The sequence below is a fragment of the Stylophora pistillata genome, chromosome 8 (assembly GCF_964205215.1).
Source record: "Stylophora pistillata chromosome 8, jaStyPist1.2, whole genome shotgun sequence".
In the NCBI taxonomy this organism is placed as follows: domain Eukaryota; kingdom Metazoa; phylum Cnidaria; class Anthozoa; order Scleractinia; family Pocilloporidae; genus Stylophora; species Stylophora pistillata.
In genome coordinates, this window is record NC_142526.1 from 33,047,249 (window position 1) to 33,056,047 (window position 8,799).

At 40.5% G+C, this 8,799-nt stretch overlaps 1 pseudogene; it reads left to right on the forward strand.

Moving 5' to 3' along the window:
* Positions 1–1,037: 1,037 nt before the first annotated feature.
* Positions 1,038–4,033, forward strand: LOC148725908 (uncharacterized; annotated as a pseudogene).
* Positions 4,034–8,799: the final 4,766 nt, after the last annotated feature.

Sequence of the window (8,799 nt, forward strand, 5' to 3'; positions counted from 1 at the left end):
AAACTCCCACACGAAGTGTGTCTTGATAGGGATTTCTATTGTCTGATCGAGGATCATGTTGCAAGCAACATCTGAAAGGGATGTGGTGGTTGCTAAGAGTAGTGACGTATTCTCAGGGTACTCGCTAACTTACGGACATATTATTGCATGAAACTTGAAGGCATTAGGGTTATTTTTTCCTAACTCCTCTTTTTCTAAAGTTAAGGTGACTCTCTATGTTAGGGCATGTAAAATAACTTTCACGCGAAATCGCTAATTACGGATCGCGAAATGGAGTCCGCACACGGCTCTACTTAGCCCATCGAAAATCATCTGTGATCGGAGCCCGCCACAAAAGGGTTGCTCCCCTTGGTGAAGGAGCATACGTTGATCTCCAGCTGATGATGTTTTCCTTTTCTAGCTACGTGTTCCTGTAGCACAATTGTCGTTCCCAAAGCTGAAAGAACTAAATATAGATAAATTTCCTGTCACGCTAATTTTGATATCGCACGTGCTCTTTAGTATATTTGTCCCTTATTAAAATTGCAATGGTTAAAAATAAATGAATTTCCCGTAACAGTTGTTCGTCATGAATACAAGACGCTCTGGCATATAAACAGACAGGAACATTGGAACTTCGTATAGGCAGGAATATTGCAATTGTTTGTGAAAAAATTTTATATCACATCTCTCGTAGTCGAAACAATTAACGAATATTTTTCTATCTTTCTGCATCCCAGGCTTTGAATTTAATAAAGGATGATAGTTTCTAAGGAACCTGTTTGGGGCTGCGTCGGTGGGGGTAACGAAATAATTTGAATACATCAACAACCGTTGAAATGGTAAATTGGCCACCTTTACGGTTATAAAAGCTGACGTTTCGAGCGTTAGCCCTTCGTCGGAGCGAATAGAGGAATTGTGGGTTGTGTGTGCTTGAATATAATATTTTCTAAGAACAAATTTACCTTTTAAATGTTTCTTATCGTTCAAATCGAAAATGGTGCTTTCGTTCTCGAAACCCGTAGCATGAACGTGATTCGTGACTCGTGATTCTTGATATGCCGGCAGGTGAGACGTTACTAACGCTCAGATGTTTTCACGGTAAACAAAAGAATCTTCTGAAGCGTGCGGGTGATTTAAATGTGAGTGAATAAACAGCCGGTTATTAGTGTGTCTCAGATAATTTATTTCTTCAAGTTTGGCGCGGTGTTTCGGTTTTGCAGGTATACGAATTTAAGGATTCGCATACCACAAGGGCCAGAACCCGAAATCTTTGCCACTATGACAATACTACATGCTCTTCTCGCGTTCTCGCCGCTGATGGCGGTCACGTCACTGAATTCGAAAATTTTCATCTTTCAAACTATGTCTGTTGCTAAAGCGCTCTCGAAAACAACTTTCAGCCAAAACATGGTCACGTACAAATTTTACGAAGTAAGTGGCATGTGTAAATAACCCGCCTTGATATTTCTTCCTTAATTGACCTATTTCGTTTCGCCTGACTAACCACTCGTCACGGCCAGTAAGAAAAAGCCGCTCGACCAAAAGCAGGAATCAATTGAACCAAGGTTGGTGCGGGTTTGTGTATTAATTATTTTTTAATGTTTGGAAAAGTCAACCTTACTCAGAGTGACAAAACTTTTCTCACAGTTCCTGCCTTAGAGAGTAGGGACATATTCGAAATACAATAATGTAAATACGGAAGAACTGTTCGTGATATGCTTTCTCAGTTCGAGTTGTTCCGCTACAATACTTTAAAAACCCCAAAAGCTCAGCGTATCGGGAAAATGTTTGAAATTGTAGTAAGCCCCGAGAACAATTTTCTTCGTCAATTCACAAGGTTGTCTGCCATTCTAAGGGAAATGTAACGGAGAAGGTGGAAAAATAAAAAAGGGACTATTTGAAGCGACTCATGTTATGTGCGTTCTACAACTTAGCTGAGTCTAAGAATTTTGGCGAGGAAGACAGCGTCTAACGTTGAACTGCGTAGAGACGGATTGCGGAATTCCGCGTAGTTTGGGTCACGCAAACCACAACGGTGAAGTTTGGATTTCTTTTAACTGAGACTGGAGTCTTCGTTTGAAGTCTGCGGTCCTTTGCACTGTCTGTCGAAGAGCTTTCAAATTTGTACTTGTCTGATTATTATTATAATTTGACAAGAAAATCGAAAAAACTAAGGCTTCACTTCCAACGCTTTCCTGTTTTTCACAAGTGTAGTCGATGAAAAAAGTTTTGTCAATGTTACAGAATTAGTCGACGTTGAAAATCGACCCGTGTCAAAAGTGGAGCTTGAGTGTGGTTTGATTTCTCACCACTTTAGAAACTATCAGCCTTCATCATTTTGACAGTTGCTGCTCTCCACGCCGACTCAATCCATGTCTACTATGGTCATCTATCTGCAGCTGGTATTTGCGTCTTCTAGGACGTTTCTTTAGTGGTTTGGTGAAGGGATCGCCAAGCATCCATTGATAACAATTCAGATATGTCTCGTGTTCGTCAGTGTCTGTTCTGTGGGGTTCGTTTGGTTCAAGTCAGAAACCAGAACTGACAAACTTTTCGTACCTCAAAGAAGCAAGGCTGTAAAGGACTTGGAGACTGCCAAAACATACTTTGGAATCAAGTTTCGAGAACAAATCGTCCTTTTGGTGGGAGCGCCTGATCATCCCAATGTTCTCTTTCCTGAGTGTCTGAGACAGGCTTTCCACGCCCACAAGGCAGTTGTGAACATGGAATCCTACTCCAACTTCTGTGTTACACTATCGGGGAACAAAACTAGATCACCAGAAGACTGCGTGATGGAATTTCTGCAGTTTAAACACGAAGGCGCGCTATAAAAGGGCATTAGCTCCTCCCCTTAATTTTGAATTCACCCAAAAAATAAAGATGGCGGAGGATGAGGAGAGCCGCAACGAACACTTAGTATTTGTTATACTCGCCAAAAGCAATAAAACATACCCAGAAACGGTCGAAAAATATCAGTAGAGTTATTTTTCTGTGAGTAGTTTTGTTTGGAGTAAAACATTTCCTCGTTTCGTGTAAAAAACTTGCGTTGTTACAGTCAAATTCAAATCGCCCGCCATTTTGAGCCTCCCCTACCCAACAGGCTATCCGTGGGGCTATCTTTGTCTATTGTGAGTCTTCATTTCACCGGTACAGTGGCAAGCAGTGTTCCAGTGAATTTATGCGCAAATATGCGATATATTCGAGGCCGGATCGAGCTGTGACGCGAACGAAATAACCGTCATTTCGCTTTGAAGTTGTCTGAGAGAATTTTTCTTAGCGTAAGACCTTTTGTTGACGTTATTCTAAGATTCGACTCGGAAAATGGACAGCTTTCCCTCTCCAGATAAAAAGGAACGTACAGAAATCGAAAGATAGAAAGACTTCTACCACGCAAAATGCTGATTTAATGGAAATACTTCTCTCGTATTTTGAAATGATTTGTTCATCAGCTGTGGAAAGTAGCCCTTCATCCATCAACAAGACTGATGTGCTTGAAGGGCCGAGAACTGCTCTCTCTCTCAACCCGTTCAGCCATCATCTAGTTCTGTTGAAGTGCGTGACCGACGACAAACTCGAAAAAGACAGATATATGTGTCACAATATAAGGCTACTACTTGTTTGCATTCCTTTTCAGAGATGATGTAGCTTTGGTCTTGGAATGAGTTTATTGATTATCAAGGATGGTTCAAGGCAAAGTATTATTTCAGTTGCTTTTCCATTTTCTGTTGAATGACTCCTTTTTTTCAGTTGATGATGTTCATTCTATTCTCTTGAATGATGACATCATTTTGGATTCATATGCTCAGAAATCTTCGCGACTCAATGACAATTATTATAAATAGCATCTGTGTATAATCTTTATTGAGAGGAAATAAACTGCAACCCAATTGCATTTTTCCTCCTAGTAGGATCACAGCTTAAGGTACAAGCAGTGGAAGAAGAACATGGAAAATGCTGATCAATCCCTCAAGATATTGCATAGTGAAGTTCAGAATTAGGGCATACAGTGTATTGTGAAACAATATAGCTTCTACATATGATACACAATCCTCGCAGTAGATAGCGCTATTTAAGCAATAGCGAAAATCAGACATGAAAAAAAAATCAGGCCTGTACGGGATTCGAACCACTGACCTCTGCGATACTAGTGCAGCGCTCTACAAATTGAGCTAACAAGCCAACTGGGAGCAGGCCGTTGAGTTGATTCGTAATAAACCCGTGAAAGTGATAAATCAGATACCATATCAAACTCACGGGGTACAAATAGTCTCTTACTGAATTTCGTGACCACGCCCACTTCATCGGCCCACTCAAATCGAGTGCGATTTTTGGATATTATATCATCTTGCCGACTCTCTGTATAAAAAGTTAACAATGTACCACCGAAATATTGAACTATAATATCACGGCTTTCCATTTTGTGTATTTTCGTACTACAAAGTAAAGTTTTTCCCTCGTCATTTTCACCTTTTCCCGAGCGGGTCCGTCAAAATTAAGAAGGCGTTCGTGGTCAAAACAAGACCGAGCATGGAGTCTTGGGCGATTTCTCTCTTGCGCAAGCGCAAATTGAAAATGTACCGCCAAAATCAAAGAGAGGAACAAATTTCCTTTGTTTTGATATGTAAATTGTCGAACAAGGAACAGATACGATTGAACCTCGTCAAATGGCTAGTCAAAACAGCCACACCTTACTCCTTTGGGTCGTTTCCTGTTTTATAAGCGTGAAAGCAGTGAGAGAAGAATCGGGTAGCTCGGAAAGCGCTTCACCATCGTTTACTTACGAGATAAACAAGTAAGATTTGTAAAGTTATTTTCCGAAAGAGTCGGAATAAATACATTTTTTTCAGGTTAGATTGCTGTTTTTACCCTAAACGTCGTCCAATAAATTTTCGTTGCAGCCTACTAATCTATACAATTTCGAAGGAAAATATTCAGATGCTTCACCGTCCCCGAAGGGGGTTCTGTCCTGGTGTACCGGTTCACAAGGGAATTACCATTGTTCTTTCTTTGTTTAGGAGTTATCGCTTAGCTATTGTGTATTGCTTGGTCTTTTGTATTGGCTCTTGTGAACCGGTACACGAGGACAGAACCCTGAAGGGTCTCCACTCATCGAAGCGTGTACTGTAGCCAATGTAGTGAATTTTCAGTCTCTTCTTGGGTTTGTCAACCTCAGTGACTTCAATATCATACAATTTTGTATTTTTTCTCTGTGAAATGACCTTTTTAACAGGGGTGTATGCTGAGTATTCGTTGCAGAATCGCTTTGGTTCTCTTATTTCTCTCTTTGGCTTGTCCGCCATTTTGAAAATTTGCCCAGGAGGGCATCTGGGTTAGCGGCCGCACCAGGCTGGAACCGACAAAAACAAATGTCCATCGCAGTGGGGAAACAGTTTGATATGGAAATATATGAAGTTCATATATTTTGAACTGCGGTATTAGATACATATGATACACGATCCTCGCAGTAGATAGCGCTATTTAAGCAATAACGAAAATCAGACCTGAAAAAGGTCTGATTTTCGCTATTGCTTAAATAGCGCTATCTACTGCGAGGATCGTATATCATATGTATCTAATACTGCAGTTCAAAATATATGAACTTCATATATTTCATTGTATCTAATATAGCTTCTATTGTACCTTATACATTGTCATTATACAAAGAAATGTATACTATTTTGGAGGGAAGTGCTGATGGAGTATTTCAATGCTGGTTTTATGAACGACGGTGACCACAGTAGGGCACTCCATCAGGATTTGGCCACCGTTTCCTAACATCTTCTACAACACAGACTGGCATGACCTCTTGAACATCTTCCTCGTCACATCCCAATGCTTCCTTCCTGGCTATGTAAATAGGATCGCGCCATAAACCGCGGGGGTTTAGAATTGTATTAAAACATCTATAATCGCCCTTCCGCTTAATGTGGTTGTTCATTCTCGGTTGGCCAAACGCTGGTAACAGTTCAGGCAGGGTCTCGCTCAAGATTACACATGGGGAAGAACGACAGTGTATGCTATCTACTGCGAGGATCGTGCATCATATGTATCTAATACCGCAGTACAAAATATATGAACTTCATATATTTCATTGTATCTCATTTATCACTTTTACGGGTTTATTACGAATCAACTCAACGGCCTGCTCCCAGTTGGCTTGTTAGCTCAATTGGTAGAGCGCTGCACTAGTTTCGCAGAGGTCAGTAGTTCGAATCCCGTACAGGCCTAATTTTTTTCAGGTCTGATTTTCGCTATTGCTTAAATAGCGCTATCTACTGCGAGGATCGTGCATCATATGTATCTAATACCGCAGTAAAAAATATATGAACTTCATATATTTCATTGTATCTCAAAAGTAACTTGATCAAAAAAGACATTGGTCAAATTCAACATGAACTAATCAAAGCCTATAAGAACACAAGCTTCATCACGCGAAACGGACGCCCCTTGTCGAGGGTAGCGAGAGATTCAAGAACGTTTTAGTTTACATGCCTTTTGTTATTGTTGTTTTCGATTGACATGTTCAAATAGTGACGCAATAGCCTAGAGCCGAGAACAAAAGGGCGCGGGATAGAGAGAGAAAAAAGCACGTGCGAGATTGAGCCTCATCTTTTGTGCTGTTAAGTTGGTAACAATAATACTTAGTAAATGTGTATCGATCGATGATTGGTGTGAAAATATCTGAGTAATTCTACTTGATATGTGAGAGAACTCCTTTGGATTCAAGCACATACGGAATCGAACATCCCTACTGGCTGAACTTTAACCGATTATTTGGCGGTATCTCTCGAAGGCAGGACAACGTAACCGGTGCGAAAGCCTTGCAAATGTTTTATCAAATTCATGATCCGTCTGACGAAGGCACCCGCGAAAACATTCTTAACTGGGAGAAGAAATTTACCGATAAAATGGCCTCTTTGGTAGACACACTTCCCTGCTTCGAAGTCCACTACTCGAGTGAGATGAGCCTGGATGACACTGTCGCTGAGAAAACTGGATCAGAAAAACGCTATGCTCACACTTTGTGAAGATATCAAAGAAAAGTCGGAACTTGATGTCTATCCAATTAATCGACTCTTCATATACTTTGAGCAGTACGCCATTACCTCCAGGGAAACCGTAAGGAATCTTATAATCGCAGCCATAGCAGTACTTCTTGTTACCAGTCCCTTTTTGGTGGGCTGTACGGTTACATTCGTTGTGATGCTGACCTTTGCGGCCCTGATAGGCGAGTTATTTGGACTAATGGTCATCTGGAATGTTTCCCTTAACTCTGTTTCCATGGTTAACCTCGTTATGGCCACTGGATTTGCAGTCGATTACAGTGCACATATAGCGCATGCGTACATCACGTCAAATGAGGGAACAGTTAATGGACGAGTAATGGATGCCTTGAGTACTTTAGGAGCAAGTGTATTTATGGGAGGTTAGTCATGTGTACATTCAAGTTTATTTTTCGTTTTTAATGTGCACACTTTAGATTAGCCCATGCAGTTTTTTTCACATAAACAATTCGGCAGGGAGTCGACCGCATCAAAGGAAAACTACAAGTTCTTCATTTGGACGTAAAATAGACAATTTATTCAATTCTTTTTTTTAACACAATTGCCTCCACACTGTAAAAACCTGGTGACCGTTTTTCCAGCGCTTTGACATTACATTTTTGGTTTCTTTCTTTTATTTACAATTTGTTAAGGATGCAGTACCTTCCCTAGCATGGTCGTTCTTGCATTTGCCGCATCACAGATCTTCCGAATATTCTTCAAAATGTTCTTCGGTATCGTCGTGCTCGATCTTGTCCATGGCTTGTGCATCCTACCTGTTCACCTATCCTTGCTTTGCTGGAGACCAGCTGTTAGAATCAGGCCTCCCTTACCCGAGGACACTTCTGGGAAACAAAGTAATGTATGCAGCAGGGTGGATGCACTCTGCGCTCCTGAATCTGGAAAGAATAATTGTGACAGGCAAACAAACGTCTAATAGAGGTGCCTAGGCCTTGCAGGTTTCTATACTGCTTTGGCAGATGTGCCATGTATTCTGCTAAAAGTCCAGTAAAACTGCTGACTTAGCTAACTAAGCCAACTAAATGACTTTTAACATCGAGAAGACAAGTTTGCAATTGGGCCACATGGAATCGGGACAACGCCTCGATAGCGCTCAAGCAACTGTAAAGCCACTGCAAAGATTGAGTATCGTAAAAACTTAACCAAAGTAACATAATGGCTGATCCCAAAATTGTATCTGTCAAATGAAACGAATAAGAAACCAGAGCACCACATCTAGCGCGGAACAAGCAAGTGGAAATGTCGTGATTGGTTTCAAATTTTTGTCGACACTCAATTAAAGGTCGCTTCCCGATTCCGCCTTTGATATTGGTAAACTTATTAAGACAGTTATTCAATTTCGCCTAGGTAAATATGAGGTTAATTTGAAGCTTAAAAATTTATGCAGAAAGATTAAAAATGCGTAACCGCTCAGTCAGAACCGATCTATATGGTTGGTTCTATGTACAGATATTCGGATTTGGCATTTGGGTTTGAGTAGATTTTTTGAGAGTCGTTTCAGACCGAGGATTTGTAGACTGGCCGATTTTTTTGGGTGCCAATCCCTTGAAACTCATTGATCCACAAGTCCCAATTCTTAACATGCTATGCTAAAAAATTTACGCAATGGATATGTATATTTAGTAAAAGATAGTTACATGGAGCATTCAGTAAATCAGATATATTGCTTTAACCGTCTAATGATTAGGAGGAAATATTTAAATACTAAATTTTCAGCCTCTTTATGTATTTTTTTAAAGTGGTACAAATAGTT